At 43.8% G+C, this 18,050-nt stretch overlaps 1 protein-coding gene across 4 annotated transcripts in view; it reads right to left on the reverse strand.

Annotated features, from left to right (window-relative positions):
* The window catches only part of ARHGAP5 (Rho GTPase activating protein 5), a 48,787-nt gene extending 38,363 nt beyond the window's left edge, over positions 1–10,424 (reverse strand). For 2 of the 4 annotated variants that reach the window (XM_035109801.2, XM_035109774.2), the window contains exon 1: positions 9,886–10,193. The gene's annotated coding sequence lies outside the window, so the exon portion shown is untranslated. Of the gene's footprint in view, positions 1–9,885; positions 10,194–10,296 lie in introns of those variants that run through there. The other 2 variants (XM_035109820.2, XM_035109792.2) reach the window with 2 other exon arrangements.
* Between the last annotated feature and the right edge of the window lie 7,626 nt (positions 10,425–18,050).

Here is an 18,050-nt window from a genome sequence, read left to right on the forward strand (position 1 = left end):
TTGTCCCTCACCATATCATATCCCAAGGTGGGTTGAGTTTGCAGCTCTGCATTTATACAGTTAAAAGTTTCTCTGGTAGCCCTCTTTTTAACTATACATTTTGGAGAAACAGCTTGTGGATGAAAGGCTTGATTATCAATTGTTTCACCAACATTTTGTTGTCCATGCTATTGTATTTGGATCAACCTGGAATGTAACTTAGCTAGTTTGGTGAGAATGTCACTTTGCTCGTTAACAGAGATGTTACACTAGAATTTGTCGTCTTGGTTGCCAATGGAGTTTTATGGAAGCCACTTGTTAAATTTAAATAATTCCCAACTCTTGACATTCAAGGTCTCTAAAATAAGTCTCAGTTGTTAATACTGTGTATTAAGCATATAGGATGAGCATATGAGCACAATCATAGTTAGCAAGGTAGCAGCATCCACTGAGCACAGGCCAAAGGCTTTCCAAAGGCAAGTTTCCTTAGGAGCCTTTACTGATTGAATCCTCCTGAAAAAATGTTACTGAGTCCTCCTCCAAGATGACCTGCAGAATCTAAAGAAATTAATTGTCATAGATAATTCAGTCACTAATTATAAATTCCCTCCTTACCTTATGATATACTGCAAGTTGATGAGAGTTGCAACAATTATCTGAATATGATAGCTGCTGCAAAATTTGTTTTCTAATCAAACTCTAGCCATATTTCAAACTGACCATATAAAACTTAGGGCAACATCACCTTCACAAGAAAAGAAGTGTGATATATGAATATTAACTGCCCAGTTCCTTGGGGAGGTCAGAACCCCCAGAACTGCATGCAAGGGGAGGAGAGCAGGATCATTCCATCTACCAAGCTGTGATGTTGCTTGCACAGGCAGAACGACTGGAAGAGTGTGACACTGAATTCCACCCATAAATGTGAATTTATGCAAAGACCCCCATGAGCAAGAGAAAAACTTGTACATTAAAGCTGCACTCACACAATCAAAGCCCTGCTACCTGCCCCTTTGCTGCAGCTTTTCTCCTCACACAAGCTGCAAAACAGACCAGGAGGCCAGAGTTAACCAGAGCTTCCTGTTACATGAGTAGCAGGAATTATGGTTAATGGCTTCCAAAGAAGATTTATAAGCCAACTTTCTTGGTTTGTTTCACCAGTTGCACAAGGGGAGGAGCAAAGCAGCAGTGAGGGGCCAGTATTTAAGTGGCCCTACGGCAACCATGCTAGAAAGAAGCCAAGAATATAAATTGTTGAAATGATTGCATACTTCACTAACAATCTTTATCCTATGTGTTACTTACTGAGTAAAATAGGGAATAATTTCTTAGAATTTATCAATCAGGGTAACATTAATTGTTCACCAACACTGATTTTTTTTTTTAAAAAAAATAGATGTCACTAAATAAATCCTAGGTATAAGTTAGCAACCAGGTACAAAGACTCAGTTATACAGCTATTGCAAATATGATGCTTAATGAAGGCTAAGCAACTGGGAGGAAACTGCAGAAATGCATGATGTTTCACTTATCCTACTCTTCTGAAGAACATTTTTTCCCTACCAAGCTTAACCACAGTTAATCATTATGTATATCAGCAGCAATGTTAGCTGTGAAGACAACTAACCAGATTCCTTCTTAACCCAAGATGTAGATCTACATACTAAGACATTACTGTATGTTTTACTCAAGCAGACTACAAATACTGACCGATCCATGTTAACTTTTTCAGGCATTAACATGATCAATAGGAGAGTTCTGGTGTCATAAAATGCAGTTTGGGAAACAGACATTTTGCATATATAAATATGCTGATGATTTTTGCATTGTATTAAATTTTTTGCTTTGTATTAAATAAAGTTTTATTGGCTTAAGAGGAAGAATATGAATAGCTAGCCCCAGATTAAATCAGTCTCATTGAAATCAATGGTGTTTAAGTTTGTTATAACTAACTTGTCCCATTGATTTTAATAAAACTAAAACATGACTAACTTCCTCTGAATCAAACACTAAAATATTTAACCAGATAGCTTAATCAGAAGCTACTGTTTTATTCTAAGATGAATGCCATATTTGAGCTGCTGGGTATTTCAAACATTCAGTTTTCAAATGAAACAACAACCATGTTCAAGCACGCAAACTCTGTATCAATAGACAAGGGCACACATGCAAGTCCCATCTCTAACAAACCCAACTGCATCAACTCTTAATGCTTAATTCTCTGCAGAGAAGCTGAATGAATTCTTTGCAACAGTCCTCACAGCAGAAGATGGAGGACAGATCTCTGTGCCTCAACTAACTTTTTATAGGAATGGAATCTGAAGAACTGAGGCCAAGGGTGGTGACAATATACATGTTCCTGGCCTTAATGTTAAATTACAAACTTACAAATCACCATGTCTGAATGGCATTCACCTTAAAGAACTCAAATGTGAAGCTGCTGATCTTCTAATGAAAGTATGTAACTTGTCCCCAAAATCAGCCTCCACACCAAAGGACTGAAGAGTGTATAATTTAGCTCTTTTTTAAAAGAGGATGCAGAAAATTACAATCCAGGTATCTTAACATCTGTTCCAAGAAAAAAAATATGTAAAGCATAATTATAGTTACCAGGCATATCAAAGAACAAGTCATGCTAACGCAGAACTAGCATGGCTTCTGCAAGGAAAAGCTCTGCATCGGTTTTTAGAGTTCTATAGACAGAAGTGAGCCCATTGATACTGTGTACTTAAGACTTTCAAAAAGCTTTTGATAAAGCACCTCACCAAAGACTCCTAATAGAGGTGTTTAAGATTATGCGTGGTTCTAATACTAGAACCTGGGGCCATCCTAGGAAACTGAATGTTGAAACATTCAAGACAGACCTAAGAAAATACTTCTTCACAGAAGCACTAGGGATTCACTCCAATGAGATTAAGTGATGGCCACCAATGTTGGCAGTTTTAAAAGATTAGACCAATTCATGGAGAACAGAGCTATCAATGATGACCATGGTCTACCTCCACGGTCAAGAAGTGTTCCTTTGAATACTAATTGCTGGAAACTGAAAAATAGGGAGAGTGCTCTCTTGCTTGCAGACTTCCCATAGGGATCTGGTTGGCCACTATCAGAACAATATGCTGGGTTAGATGTGTCTTTGGTCTGATCCAACAGGGCTCTGTCTTAATCAAAATCTCCCGACATCAAAATATAGTTGTCAGGATTCTCTTGAAAGAAAGAATGCAATTTTTTAAAAGTTGTGGATATAGCCATAAAATCATCTAGGGCTTTTGCTTTTGATTCCCAGTTCCCTGTTTGAGTAGCTTGGGATTACAGTCTCCCCACCACCCCTGGTCGCAAAAACAAAAAAAAAACCCTTGATGGAAGCTGGTGTTCTTGGCTTCGCTGCATGCTGGGTCATGTAGTTTCGTTCCTCCTGTTTGCACAGCAATGAAGCATTCCCCCAGTGTTACATTGTGAATCCTTGCTCGTGACACCTATGGACAACACCATAACCCCACCAGCAATACAGCTGTGGCATTATACATATATTTTGTTTGTGCAAATTCAACTCAACAGCAGGACATCTGTTGTTCCTGCAAGAGTGGCAAGGAACCCTGTTGTTTTCCTTACTCCTCCGCCCCTCTACTAGGATCCCACTCACCCACCCAAAGGTCCATTCCAGCCTTTTTCTTCTCATCTCCAGGACCTGCCAGCCTTCATCTCTTCCCCCCCCCGCCCCACCGCCTCTTCTTCCTTGTTATTTTTTATCATTTCCTGGATTCTTCCCCTTGAGGAAAGCTCTTTCCTCCAGCTGGAGAGGAGCTCTCTAGGCTCATACATGGAGGAGTGGGGGGGGGGAGGCAGCAGAGAGACTAACGAATGATATGACCCAGTGGGAACCCAGACCACCCATTGGCACTTCAAAAAGTGATGATGCCTCACAGCCAGAACAGGGAAAGGTGGGGAGTTAGTCACACAAATAAATCACCTGGTGAAAGATTTGACTGTAACATATTCCATTTCCTTAGTAATCAGCTGTGGCTGCCTTCCACTGTGCAAGCCCCCATCCCATCCCACCCCTAGAACTTGTGCTGGTTAAGAAGGTGACAGGGTGACAGAGCCAAACAGGCCCACTACAGAGCATACTGTGTTTGGGTCAAAAGCTGTAGAGCAGGTGACTTAACTTGCGACCCTTCTCTGTTTCTATTTGGTGTCCTACTATCACTGAGAGTTGGTAGGGGAATAGGAAGCAGGGAGAGGAAAGGTGCTGCGGGATGCAGACTCCCACCAAGATTTCTGATATGAGAAGCCCAAGGCTTACAGGTGTGACGGGCCTAAGTCAGAGAAGGGGAACCTGTCACCCTCCAGACATTGCTGGACTTCAGCTTTGATCAGTCCTGACCTTTGGTCATGTTGGCTTGGGTTGATCGGAGTCCTGCAGCATCTGAAAGGTGACAGGTTCCTAATCCCTGGTCTAAGCAGTATGTACATATTGAACATAATTGCCATCAAGCATAATAAAATGTCTATCATTAACAAATACATTCATGAGCCTTTGACCTAATCAAGTAGGGCTCTTCGTATTATCTTCCCTGTGTGGAGGTCTGTGGGCTTTTATTCACATTTGTTTAAATGCAAGAAGAATATCTGACACTATGAGGGAGCCTGGTAAAGCTCCTTATTCATGCAAGGCATTTAAGCAAGCCTAAAAAAAAAAATCCTCACATATCTTGCCCATTTAACATGGAGGAAGAGCACCATGGGCAGCTGGAACACTGGGAGCAGGGTTTACATGCCCTTGCTCTCATACAGCATTCACCTATTGAGACAAATGTCTGAACACACCTAGTGTACAGACACAGTTTTTTACAGCAAGTACATGCAGAACACAGTCTGGGTTAACTAATGATGCAGAACACAGCCAGAGTTAACGAACTGCAGCAACTGTTGCAATTCATGAGCACATACTGTCATAGCACGGGTTGCGTCTGCTGCAGGTTGCATACTTTCAGGATATGAATGCGGCAGACCTGGAAGTGTTTACTTCCAGGTTACGCCACACATGCATGCGCAGAAGCGCTCTATTGGCGCTTTGCACGTGCACGGAAACGCCGCTCTGGATACGTACTTTTCGGGGTGAGAATGGCACCCTGGAACGGATCAAGTATTTATCCAGAGGTACCACAGTATATGACTAAATATGTTTGTACACAGTAATGTTGGGATCCAAAATGTCATTCCCAGGTCCATCAGTGCTAACCACTAGTGGTAATCTGCTGGCTGCTCATCCATTCTCTGAATACACTGCACAAGGTGAGACAGCCCCTTACTCTTTTCATAACTTTCCCCTGCAATGAAGGTAACTTGAAAGGAGAAGGATCCCATTTTGTGTATGGCATGAGAACCCAGCCTACCCTACTCCATGTGTTTTTGCAGACAGAGAGAATTTAGGAGGGGGTAGGTGCTGTGCTTAAACCACAGAGCCTAGGACTTGCTGATCAGAAGGTCGGCGGTTTGAATCCCTGTGACGGGGTGAGCTCCTGTTTCTTGGTCCCAGCTCCTGCCAATCTAGCAGTTCGAAAGCACATCAAAGCGCAAGTAGATAAATAGGTACCGCTCCAAGCGGGAAGGTAAACGGCGTTTCTGTGTGCTGCTCTGGTTCGCCAGAAATGGCTTTGTCATGCTGGCCACATGACCTGGAAGCTGTACGCCGGCTCCCTCGGCCAATACTGCAAGATGAGTGTCGCAACCCCAGAGTCGGTCACGACTGGACCTAATGGTCAGGGGTCCCTTTACCTTTACCTAGTCTCATCTTTCACTTCTCATCAGGCTTTGTATTTAAAAAACAACTCAAAGAAAACCCTCTGTTTGAGTTGCTCTTGCTGCTTCCAACCTTCCACCCAAGCCTAGCATGAATAATCATATCCTTCTTCACACTAAATATTGATGAAAGTTGGAAGTAGCAAGGAGAAAGTCTAACAACATGCTGGGAAGTAAAATCCTGGCAAGTCTACAATGCAGAATGCCCCAGAAAGACAAAATACTCAAGCTCACACATTGACTTGTGTGACCTCAACAGGTTACAGATTTCATTACTCAGTTTCTAAGCTTCAAAATATTTGTACAGCAGATTCACAGTGGAAAAGACTCAATCCTTTCCCAACTACTGATTCCATATCTAATGCAGGGAAACCAGGTCACTTAATCATGTGTGAGCCACACATGATTAATAGTGTTGTGCAAATATTATGGGAGCTTTCTTGATTTTTTAAAAGTTTGAATCAACTCTTAAAATAAGGAGACCATATGTTTAAAGATGCTGAGAATTAGTATAGTTTTGAATGTTTTGCTTATAAGTAAAAAAAATAAAAATCAACAAATGAATTATTGGGATTAAAAGTAACTTTTCAAAATAAATATTATCAGTTTCAATGACTATATATTGCCAATGTTAGTGTTTGAGCATATTGTCCTATAAAATATTCCATACAACACACTGTCAAAGTCCTTCCAACAAAATAAGTACAGTGGTACCTCATGTTGTGAACGGGATCCATTCCAGCGGCCTGTTCACAACATGAAAAGGCCGCAACATGAATTGCTCCATCTGCGCACGTGTGTGACGCAATGTGGTGCTTCTGCGCATGTGCAAAGTGCGATTTAGTGCTTCTGCGCATCCGCGCAGGTCACAGATGCACCGAATCCGGAAGTAACCCGTTCCAGGACTTCCAGGTTCGGCACATCCGTAACCTGAAAAGACACAACATGAAGCGGACATATCCTGAGGTATGACTGTACTCCCTGCAGGAGAAATTTGTTGTATTATTTGATTTACTGTGGATATGTATACATTGTTGTCAAATATACAAAGAATCCAAGTAGTTATTTCCTTTTCCTTTCATAAAGTTAGGGTTGAAAGTAATTAAGGCAACCAGCTAAGTTATAAATATTAAACACCTCATATTACGAACACCAGCTAACTTAAATAATGCGCCAGCTCACTTGATAACATTAAATAAATTTTGCTAAGCCTGACTATTTCAAACCTATCTTCTAATGAAACAGATATTAGAAGTGAACATGAACAGCAATGTTCCAAGATGTTTCATAAACCCATGACAAACTTTACTTATATCAGTGTTCCATAAAGTATACAGACCTCTTATAATACTATCAGAGAAGCAATGCAACAAATCCTTAGTAAATACACCAGAACAACTATATAAGAACTTTTTGATGAAGCTGTGTGTGTGTGTGTGTGTACATGTAAATGTATATATAAAACATGCACATGCTTAGAAAGTGAAATCTTATTACATTCCTTAAGATCATCATCTGTTAAAAAGTTACATTAGACTATTAGCACTAGACTATAAATAAAGAACTCATCTAGAAATAACAATACTGTACAGTACTAAATCTTCAATACAGGTCTTTCGCTAAACTGTTCTGAAGCTAGTGGTTTATGGACTACAGAGTATATTATTACTGATTAAAATAGGCTCAGTGGGAGGAAAGATGTGATGAGTTATAAACAGAAAACAGAAACAAAAGAATTCAATAAAATTCCACAACCTGGAGATTGAATAAATTCTTGAAACACATTTAAGATGCTGAATGATGGTATTTGCACTACTCTACTAGAACTCGCAGAAGGAAAATCTTGTACAAAGGAAAATGCGTAAATGGTCTTAGCATTTGCAAACCAATCCACAAATGAAGGCTGAATACCTGGATTAAGTTTTAAATCATACTTATATATGTATGTATATGTAAAATCAACTACTTCCTCTAAAAATGTGAAATCTAATGTTGCACAAGTGGATCACTCATGCAGCAGCCTCTCCCCAACAGCCCCCCTGTCTTCAATCTGCTCCTCAATTCTGGAAGCGGATTTGATAGTGAGCAGAGGGCTGTAGGAGGAAGGGGAGGAATAGGTCCTCTTGCACAAGCGGAAGTCCATTCTGCTGGTGAATGAACACGATTAATTATCACTCATAATAACCATTTACTTAGCTCATTACATGCCAAATAGCTAATGATTTTTAACATTAAGTTAGAATTAACTAGTGAAGCTTAGAATTAACTAGTGTTTACTCCAAATTTGGGGCATATGACATGACAGAGTAGCATTTTAAGAGTTGAAGGCTACAAACCTATGCATACTTGCCTGAAAGTAAGTCCCATTGAATTTAGTGTGACTTCTGAGTAAACATTACAGGACTGCATTCAATCCCAAGCATTCTTACTTAAGATTTTTTAAACTCATTGGGACTTTGTACAAATCATGCTTAGGTTTGCACTATAACTGATGTATCATGGCACTAACTTTCACAGGCAATAGTCTTTATACGGTACTCACAACTAACTTTACCAATTAAAAACTTGTGGACTGAAATCATTAATATTCTGAAACAAATATATACTACATAAAAGAAAATAAATACATATACTTGATTGTAAAAAAATACATAGTTGTCCATGCCAGAGAGATTCTATTATGAACTCTCCATTCATTTTTAAATGGTGATCACAAATATGAATTCCATAATTCCTTTCAATGAAAACTGTCTAAACAGGCAGCTAAAATGAATGTGCAATTGATCCACAAATGTTTGGATCAATTGTACTGCCTTATTTATTGTGCAGTATAGACTTAAGAAATCTCTGCCAATTGCAGTATCTAAGCAAGAGGGAAAATACACTAATTATCTCCAAAAGCCTAAACTTAACATGCACACCCACCCACTGGCCTATTTTAGTCTGGATTTAAAACATTTCCCACCTACTTTTCAGGCAAATCTGCGGCACTGGAGTTGCTGAAAACCCTCATGCACAAAAGGCCATATGGGAAGGTTTCCACACTTTCCCTTTCTTTTCACCCTCCCACTGAAGTTATTGTGCATCTTTCCCACTTCGAACTGTCACTCCCAGACTCCCATCTAGAGCTTTTCCTTGACAAGAGGAAATCCGGGGTGGTTTTTTTTTCTTTTTTCTTTACAGAGGCAAGAAAAAACACTTAAGAATTGCAACCAGCAACACACACAGCCCCCGCCTCCTACTGCCGTTTCCAAAAGTCCTCCTATCCACCCGATGGAGTTGGGAAGGGTTGGAGGGGGAAGAGGAGCAGGCCACTCGCGCCTGAGAGGAAAGTTTGCTATGGCGAGATTGCGGGGGGGGGGGAGAGAGAGAGAGAGAGAGAGAGAGAGAGAGAGAGAGAGAGAGAGAGAGAGAGAGAGAGGACCAGAAAGAAGAGAAACGGAGGGTGGGGTGCGGGAGAGAAAGGCAAGAACAGAAGACCTGCGGTTATTTATTTATTTTAAAAAGCAGAAAGAATGGAAGGGGGGGGTCAGGCAGAGAAAGAAAGGAGGAGGTAGGTTGCCCCTTTCCTAGCCGTCTCATCTCCTCCTCCTCCCTCGCTGGGGGAGCCGTGACCAGCTGGCAGCAGCCGCCGCCGCCACCACCACCAGAGCCTGGTAGAGCAGGCTCCGACCCTCCCCGCCGGCTCAGGCCTTCATCACCTGTCTGGGACCAAAGCAAGCAAGGGAGGCGTCCGACCATTCCCCCTCCCCCTCTCCCTCCGCGGGGTGTGTAGGTATGGAGCAGACTCGGACGAGGGAGGAAGGAAGGAAGCAAGCAAGCGAGGAAGGAGGAAAGAAAAGGCAGCTCCGGTCTTCCCAGTTCTCTCACTCACTCACTCAGCAGTTCCTGCTCCTGCTGCTGGCGGCGGCCCCAGCCCTCCTCGGAACTGGCGGCAGCCTCCACCTCTCCGGCGGCTGCAGCAGCAGCAACCGCCCCGACTCCCGAGGGCCAGCGCTGCTGCTGCTGGCGGCGGCGGCGGCGGCGGTGCGGCAGCTGATGGGGCTGGGTGTAGTTGGGGGGGGAGGGGGGGTTGGAAAGGAGGAGCGGTTTCTTCCTCCTCACCTCAGTCTCCGGCTCTCCAGCGGCACCATTCCCGGGACTCTCGCTCAGCGCCGGCGGCTCGTCGTCGTCCCCTTTTCGGACCCGCAGCTCCCTCAGAATAACTCCCGGCGGCCTGGCCCCATCTCTCCTCCTCCTCCTCTTTCTTCCTCCCCCTCCCCGGTGATCTCGGCTTAGTAATGGCGGCGGCCGAGCCTCCCCGGCACTGGCTTCGCCGACGGAGCCGCTCGCCCGTTCGGTCCCTCGCGCATACGCTCCGCCGCCGCCCCCCCTCCTTCCCTCGCTCCCTTGTTTCCCCCGCCCCCACCTCTAACTTTACCTCAGCAGCTTTTCCCTGCCTTTTCCCTCCCTCCCCCCTCCTCCCAGTTCTCGCCCCGCTGCCGCGGCTCAGCGCGCGCGCCCCCGAGGCCTTACCCGGGCTTTGCGCGTGCGCGGCAGAAGGACCTTGTGTAGAGAGACGTTTCCGTTCCTTCCACGGGGCGGACGTCGCGAGGCTCCTCCGGTGAAGCCCTGCCCACGCGCCGCCGCCGCCGCCGCCATGCGCGCGACACAGCAGCTTCTCGGGCGCGAGCCTGGCCGGGTTGTATGTGTGTGTTTTCCTTCTTCCCTTTCCCCTCTGCTGGCCGAAAGCGCCGTCAGGAGGAGGAGGAGGAGAGGAGGAGGGAGAGAGGAGGCGGTCCATAGTCCCCACCTCAGCCCCTGGGATTTTTAAAGGAGTGTGTGGAAGTGAAGAAGGAACATTTTTGGGACATGCACACACGCCCCGCGCGCGGTTTACGCCCGTAGCCGTGGTCCTTGGGAAACCTGCGGTGGCATCCGCGACTCTTTTTAAGGGAAGGAGTGGGCGATCGCATCGCCTGCGAAATGTGCCCGCGACTGAAGAGAAAAATCCAAGTGGGCAGTTAACTAAAACTCCATACTTGAAACTCCAGTTGCTCCGAATTAATACCATTATTATTATTATTATTATTATTATTATTATTATTATTATTATTATTATTATTATTATTATTATTATAGCCATCCACCCAAGGGTTCAGGACAGACACTGCAACAAGAGACTTAAACAAGGCTAGTCGATATACTAGCCAAAATGGAAAGGGGAGTTGAACCTTCCCATCTGAGCTAAGCTCGAGAAAGGTTAGCGACACGTGTATTAGGACTTTGGGCAAAGTGCCCTCTGGCAGGTCCCCTCCTTTTGGGGGGTTTGGGGTTGAAATGTACTCGGAGTCGAGAGTGAATTTCATGCTCTTTATTCAGCTCATAGTCATCAAGGAGAAGAGGAGAAGAAGAATGGCTCTTTTCCCAAAACCATCTGCTTATATACATTATTTACACAATGGGCCTTGCGTGATTGGCTACTTCAGGGCTACACCTGTGGGCCAATTATATTGTGGATTGACTTCTGCCTGCAGCCTGATTTTTTTGAAGCTCAACATCAAAAAAACCAAGATCATGGCCACTGGTCCCATCACCTCCTGGCAAATAGAAGGGGAAGAAATGGAGGCAGTGAGAGATTTTACCTTCTTGGGCTCCTTGATCACTGCAGATGGTGACAGCAGTCACGAAATTAAAAGACGCCTGCTTCTTGGGAGAAAAGCAATGACAAACCTAGACAGCATCATAAAAAGCAGAGACATCACCTTGCCGACAAAGGTCCGTATAGTTAAAGCTATGGTTTTCCCAGTAGTGATGTATGGAAGTGAGAGCTGGACCATAAAGAAGGCTGATCACCGAAGAATTGATGCTTTTGAATTATGGTGCTGGAGGAGACTCTTGAGAGTCCCATGGACTGCTAGAAGATCAAACCTATCCATTCTTAAAGAAATCAGCCCTGAGTGCTCCCTGGAAGGACAGATCGTGAAGCTGAGGCTCCAATACTTTGGCCACCTCATGAGAAGAGAAGAATCCTTGGAAAAGACCCTGATGTTGGGAAAGATTGAGGGCACTAGGAGAAGAGGACGTCAGAGGACAAGATGGTTGGACAGTGTTCTCGAAGCTACCAACATGAGTTTGACCAAACTGCGGGAGGCAGTGGAAGACAGGAGTGCCTGGCGTGCTATGGTCCATGGGGTCACGAAGAGTCGGACACGACTAAACGACTAAACAACAACAACAACAACAGGCCAATCAGGTAGCAGATTCACTTCTGCCAGCCGCCTGATTGGCTGCTCCAGCAGGCCAATCAGGTTGCGGATTCACTTCCACCTGGAGTTGGATTGGGTAGCTCCCGCTGATTCTGAATCCTATTGTTCTAGGATTCAGCTCAGTACATAACAGGGGTGGTGGTAGCATATTTACCTGGCAGGAAGAGGAGGTGGAGTCAGCCATGGGCATAGCCAGGAATTTTTTGGGGAGGGGCTTTTGTTGGGGGGGGGCATAACCTCAGTTAGCTATGTATTTTTAATTATTTTTCATGATTTGGGGAGGGGCAGCTGCTCACAAACTCCCAATTACCATAATTCTGGAGTCCAATGCCATGTCTAATACAAGTAACACCTACTTGGCCACTAATCTCCCACTGAGAGTATATGGTTCCTAGGCAGATATCAGTTTATTTGTAAATTTTCTTGCACATTGAATTCTTGGATTTCTCTGTTGATTTCTATGGCTTTCACTTCCTTTCTTGTGGCCATTTTAAAAAGGGGCGGGGCTTCTGTCTGCGAACCACAGTAACCTATCCAAACAATCTGAAGTATCTGAAGAAGTGTGCATGCACAGGAAAGCTCATACCAAGGACAAACTTAGTTGGTCTCTAAGGTGCTACTGGAAGGAATTTTTCTATCCAAACAATGAGAGAGTTCTCTGTTCCCATTTTATAATTGTGTTTCTTCCTCTTTCTTGTTCTTGATGTTCCCACCCCCACCACAGTTACTCTACATTTCATGCTCATTGAGCATGCATGCTCAGTCAGGGGGGAGGGGTTCTACCTTAGGGTTTTCCTGCTTGGGTTTTGTGTACTTCTGCAAACCTTGTCATTCCTCAGAGTCTGTCAATATCCCCTTGTGTTGGGATAGTATTGTTTTGGCTACATAAGCACGGACACTGTCCCCTGAAGATCAGAAACAGAATATTAAGTGGAAATACTGCATTCCATGGAGAGTGTTTCAGCCTAGCCTTCTCCTGACACACTAACTTCTCATGTGCAGATAATATTTAACATGACAGAATGTTCAGATATATTAAATGTACATTTATAAGCAACAGGTCTTCCTGCATGCCAGAGAGTGGCATGCAAAGTTCTCCTTCAACTAGATGGTTGGTGTTGTCAGCTTGTTTCCCAGGGAGAGATGGAAGAGAAATCCTTTAAAAAGTCCCTCCACCACCCGGCATTATTGGAACTACAATATAAGTGCATGGGATACTAGAGTCCTGTGTATACACATCTTAGTCCTGGATTCAAGGAAGTGGAGTTCATATGCATCAACCATGTATGAACAGAAAAACCAATCACAAAACACCTTCACTTGCAGATTTCTTTTGCTAAATCACTATTAGATTATTGAAATTAAACTCATCAATGGAAATAAGTGTTGTTCTCTTTGCTGCCAGAGGCAAAATAGCACATGGCACACTGCCCCCCCCCCAACCAGCAGCATACATACCATGCATTGAAAGTACATTTCCCCCCCCCCACAAAGAATCCTGGGAACTGAAGTGTGTTAAGGGTGCTGGGAATTGTAGTTCTGTGAAGGGTAAGCAACAGTACCCAGCCCATAATTTTGGAAACTAGGGCAAAAAATACCAGAGGTATTTAAGTGGAGATGTTTCCTGATGTTACTGGCCCCCCTCCCCCCACCAGTAAAAATGCAGTAATAACAAATTAACAATTTGCTGACATTTCATGACATGCATAATTGCTGCCTCATTCTGCCTAATGGTAGGACCACCCTGTCCCTGAGAAAGATGTGACCATTCATGGTGAAATGTTTGCAACAGCAGTCATACTTAATGGGTTTATTTAATGTGCTTCAAAGATGGTGCAGAATAAATTTGAAAATCCCTATCCATCATTTGCAACACCAGTGTTATTCTATTGTGCTTCCCTCAGTTGCATGGGCTGTGTCCTTTTACCTGTTTGTTCTACTGCTTTTGATTTATGTATTTTGTATTTTCATAATATAAATATTTTAATTTTAATTGTAAGTTGCTGCAGGAAGAGTGTGCTCTTGAAGGTATGAGATACAAATCATCTAAACAATTAAATCCAGGGGTGCACCAGTGGGATAGGATAATTACAAGTATCTCTGGAATGGGTGCTACCTAGTCAGTGCCAGCGCTGCACATGATGGAGGTGTGGAAGCATAACTACCTGGGTACACAAGCTACTCAAGTGCAGTGGGCAAGGCCTTAGTTGCCGTGTACGAGACAGGCAAGGCTGGAAGGGAGAGGATGGAGCAATAGAATGCTAGTAGCATTTGCTCCCATGAAAGGATGTTTGCCAAAAATCCGAGTGGCAACTCCAGACACATGAAGCTAACATCAGGGAATATCACCACAGAAAAAACAGTGATCACAATCCAGACACCACCCCACAACATCAAAGTGTTATGTGCAATTATACTCTTCTCTGCAGTGGTTAGGGAAATCAATGCAATATTGATGGGATTGATCTACAATGTCACCTTGGCATTGTCTCAGCATTATTACAGTGGGCCCCCAGTTCCTTCACTGCTCTTCCAATCTATGAGGGAAGGCCCCTGAACACCAAGGATAGAATACAATTTGAATGGCCAACACTGAACATATGAGAAAGTATTATAGGATCTTGACTAGACAGGTTGAAAGATGCAAAGGTCCAAGAATAATCTTAGTAGCACATATTTTAGATCAGGCATCCCCAAACTGCAGCCCTCCAGATGTTTTTGCCTACAACTCCCATGATCCCTAGCTAACAGGACCAGTGGTTGGGGAAGATGGGAACTGTAGTCCAGAACATCTGGAGGGCCAAAGTTTGGGGATGCCTGTTTTAGATGGACTTCCCAAATGAATAGTATGGGGATCCATGCTTTTTAACTTGCTTATTCACAATCTAGAGCTAAAGATGACTAGTGAGGTAGTGGTGAAGAACTCCATAAAGTTCTCTTAGTAAAGAACTCCATAAAGTTCTCTTAGTAAAGTGGTAAAGGAAAAAGGCTATGGATATAGAGGATAGCTAAATGTAGATGTCAACCCAGTGCAGGCATGTCAAACCTGCGGCCCTCCAGATGTTTTGGACTACAATTCCCATCTTCCCCAACCACTGGTCCTGCTAGCTAGGGATCATGGGAGTTGTAGGCCAAAACATCTGGAGGGCCGCAGGTTTGACATGCCTGACCCAGTGTGTGGCAGCTTTGAAAAAGTTTAGTGTCGTGTTAGGGATCATTAGGAAAGGGATTGAAAATAAAACTGCCTATGGTAAGGTAAAGATAAAGGACCCTGGATGGTTAAGTCCAGTCAAAGGTAACTGGTGTGCTGTGCTCATCTCGCTTTTCAGGCCGATCTGGCGCTTGTCCACAGACAGCTTTCTGGGTCATGTGGCCAGCATGACTAAACCACTTCTGGCACAATGGGACACTGTGATAAGTGCTAGAGCACACGAAACACCGTTTACCTTCCTGCCGCAGCTGTACCTATTTATCTACTGTACTTGCACTGGTGTGCTTTCGAACTGCCAGGTTGGCAGAAGCTGGGACAGAGCAATGGGAGCTGACCCTGTCATGCGGATTCAATCCTCAGTGGTTTAGACCACAGCGCCACCCACATCCCCATAAAACTAACTATATCATAACACGTTATACAATCTATGGTGCAGCTGCACGTGGAATACTGTATGCAGTTCTGGTCTCACCTCACCTCAAAAAATATTGTAGAGTCGGAAAAGGTTCAGAAAAGGGCGACCTAAATGATCATGAGTCAGCAACAATTCCATTATAAGGAAAGGTTGTGGCATTTAGTTTAGAGGAACAAGTAAGATGATACAGGTGTACAAGATTCTACATGTTGTGAAAAAAAAGTACATAGGGACCCCTCTCATAATACTAGGAAAAGGCTACCAATAAAGCTGAATGTTGGCTGATTCAGTACGATACTTCATACAGCTTGGAATTTGTTCCCATAAGACAGGGGTGGCCAACTCCCAAGAGACTGTGATCTACTCACAGAGTTAAAAACTGGCAGTGATCTACCCCCCCTTTTAAGGAAGTAGGAAGGCCCATTTGGGGGGGGGTTGGGGTCAAAGTTGTTGAGTTTTTTCAGGGAGGAGGTAAAATGTTGAGCTTTTTTTAGGGGAGCCACAGTTGTTCAGCTTCTTTGGAGGGAGCCAATGATCTACCAGTGATCTACCGCAGACGTCCAGTGATCTACCGGTAGATCACGATCTACCTGTTGGACGTGCCTGCCATAAGATATGATTGCCACCAACTTGGTTTTACAATGATATTAGACAAATTTGTAGAGGATAAGGCTATCCATGATTAGTGTCCATTGCCTTTCAGCAGCAGTATGCTTCTGAATAGCAGTAGCTGGCTATCATAAAAGGGGAGCGTGGTTACACTCCGGTCCTGCTTGGAGGTTTCTGGTTGGTCACTGCAAGAATAGAATACTGGACTAGACAGACCAGCAGAGCTCCTTTTAAAGGATCAGATTGTAAGGTGCTGAATTTTTTGAATAAAGTTATCTTTCTCCTATTTTGATCTAACACTGTTGGGGGCATAGGCCGAAAGAATACCTTTCACCATTTATAGCACAGGAAAATATGCAATATGCATCTTGCTTCATAACAGTGATTTACAAGAGAAGATCACTGCCATCATTTAATCACTGAATGATTTGTTTTTCCAATGTACTGCTTCACAATGATTTTGGCAACTGTGATAACAGAATGATGATCACTCTTTCTCCACCATTAATCTTTCTAGAGGAAGAGTCAATATTTGCTCAGAGAAAACCCATGGCTGTACCTTATTTAGGCACCAGTGGCATGGAGGCACACTTCAACACAGAAAATGAAGGGATGGAAAGCGTCTGAAAAAAGCAACTTCAGTTTTATGAAGGTTTCAGACAAAATGCTAAATGGTATGAAGAAAAGTTCACCTGTACTGCTGATTCTCAGGTATGGATTACGGTTGCAGCTCAAAACTGTATGACTGACTTCATGCTGGCATTCCGCCACTTATTAGAGGTCTCTGCTATCAAAGCCCAGAATATGAAGTAACAGAACCATTCAATTATTTTACCACTCTGTCTAGACTAGATTCTGCTGCCAGTCAGAGCTCTTGATGGAGTTCCTCGATTGTGTGCTATTGAGCTTCCACCAGATCTCTTGAGCAGAAGATTATTTTCTTTATTTATGTAGTGATATCTATGCACATGGCACTTGACAAAAAGCAACAAAAGCTCAACAGATCCCTCCCCCAGAAAGCTTACAAATGGAGGAAGGAAAGAAACAAACGGAGGCATGGATGGGTCGGCAGGGGAGGAATTACCTCAGTTACACATACTTTGGCTTAGTTACAATACGGAATCGGGGAATGATCCAAAGGCTTCCCAGAAAAGGCGCATGTCGAGGAAATAAGAGAGGTGATCACATGGAGATTTACAGCCCTACTCTCCAGATACAGCTGCATCTAAGCATATGCTAATAGTTCAAGGGGCATCCGAAACATTCTTTCCAACCACTTGGTGAAATCTGCTTCCAAATGCTGCCTCTGCATAAACGCAATTTAACTCACCCAGCCCCACTGAAGTAGCGCTCCATTCCTCGTGCTAAGCTCTTGGGAACATAAACAACTTCCTGTGGGCAGGCTGCCAAATATTATGACATATCCAGCCAATACGCGAAAGAAAGAAATTGGAGAAGTTATTACACATTTGTCATTCATATTTTGTAAATTTTACAGGCACTAGAATGGCCCTTTACGATTGTGTAATACCCTCCCGCCCCCTAAGCCGGGCTTCTGCAGACAATCCTTTTTCCCATAACACTACCATAGCTGTAGCTTTGATCTTACAGCAATAGTGTTAAAACTCTTCAGAGTGGTGGAGGGGAAGGAGATAGCCTTGCTATTGGGGGTATATGTGGGGAGAAACAGAAGTAAAGAAACCCAACCTATGGAAATGGTGGGGCATTGCTGCGGGGGGGGGGGGGGGGTAGCTTGCAATAACAGCTTTCTTTCAAAGAACTATAT

This window comes from Zootoca vivipara, chromosome 1 (genome assembly GCF_963506605.1).
Source record: "Zootoca vivipara chromosome 1, rZooViv1.1, whole genome shotgun sequence".
NCBI lineage: Eukaryota > Metazoa > Chordata > Lepidosauria > Squamata > Lacertidae > Zootoca > Zootoca vivipara.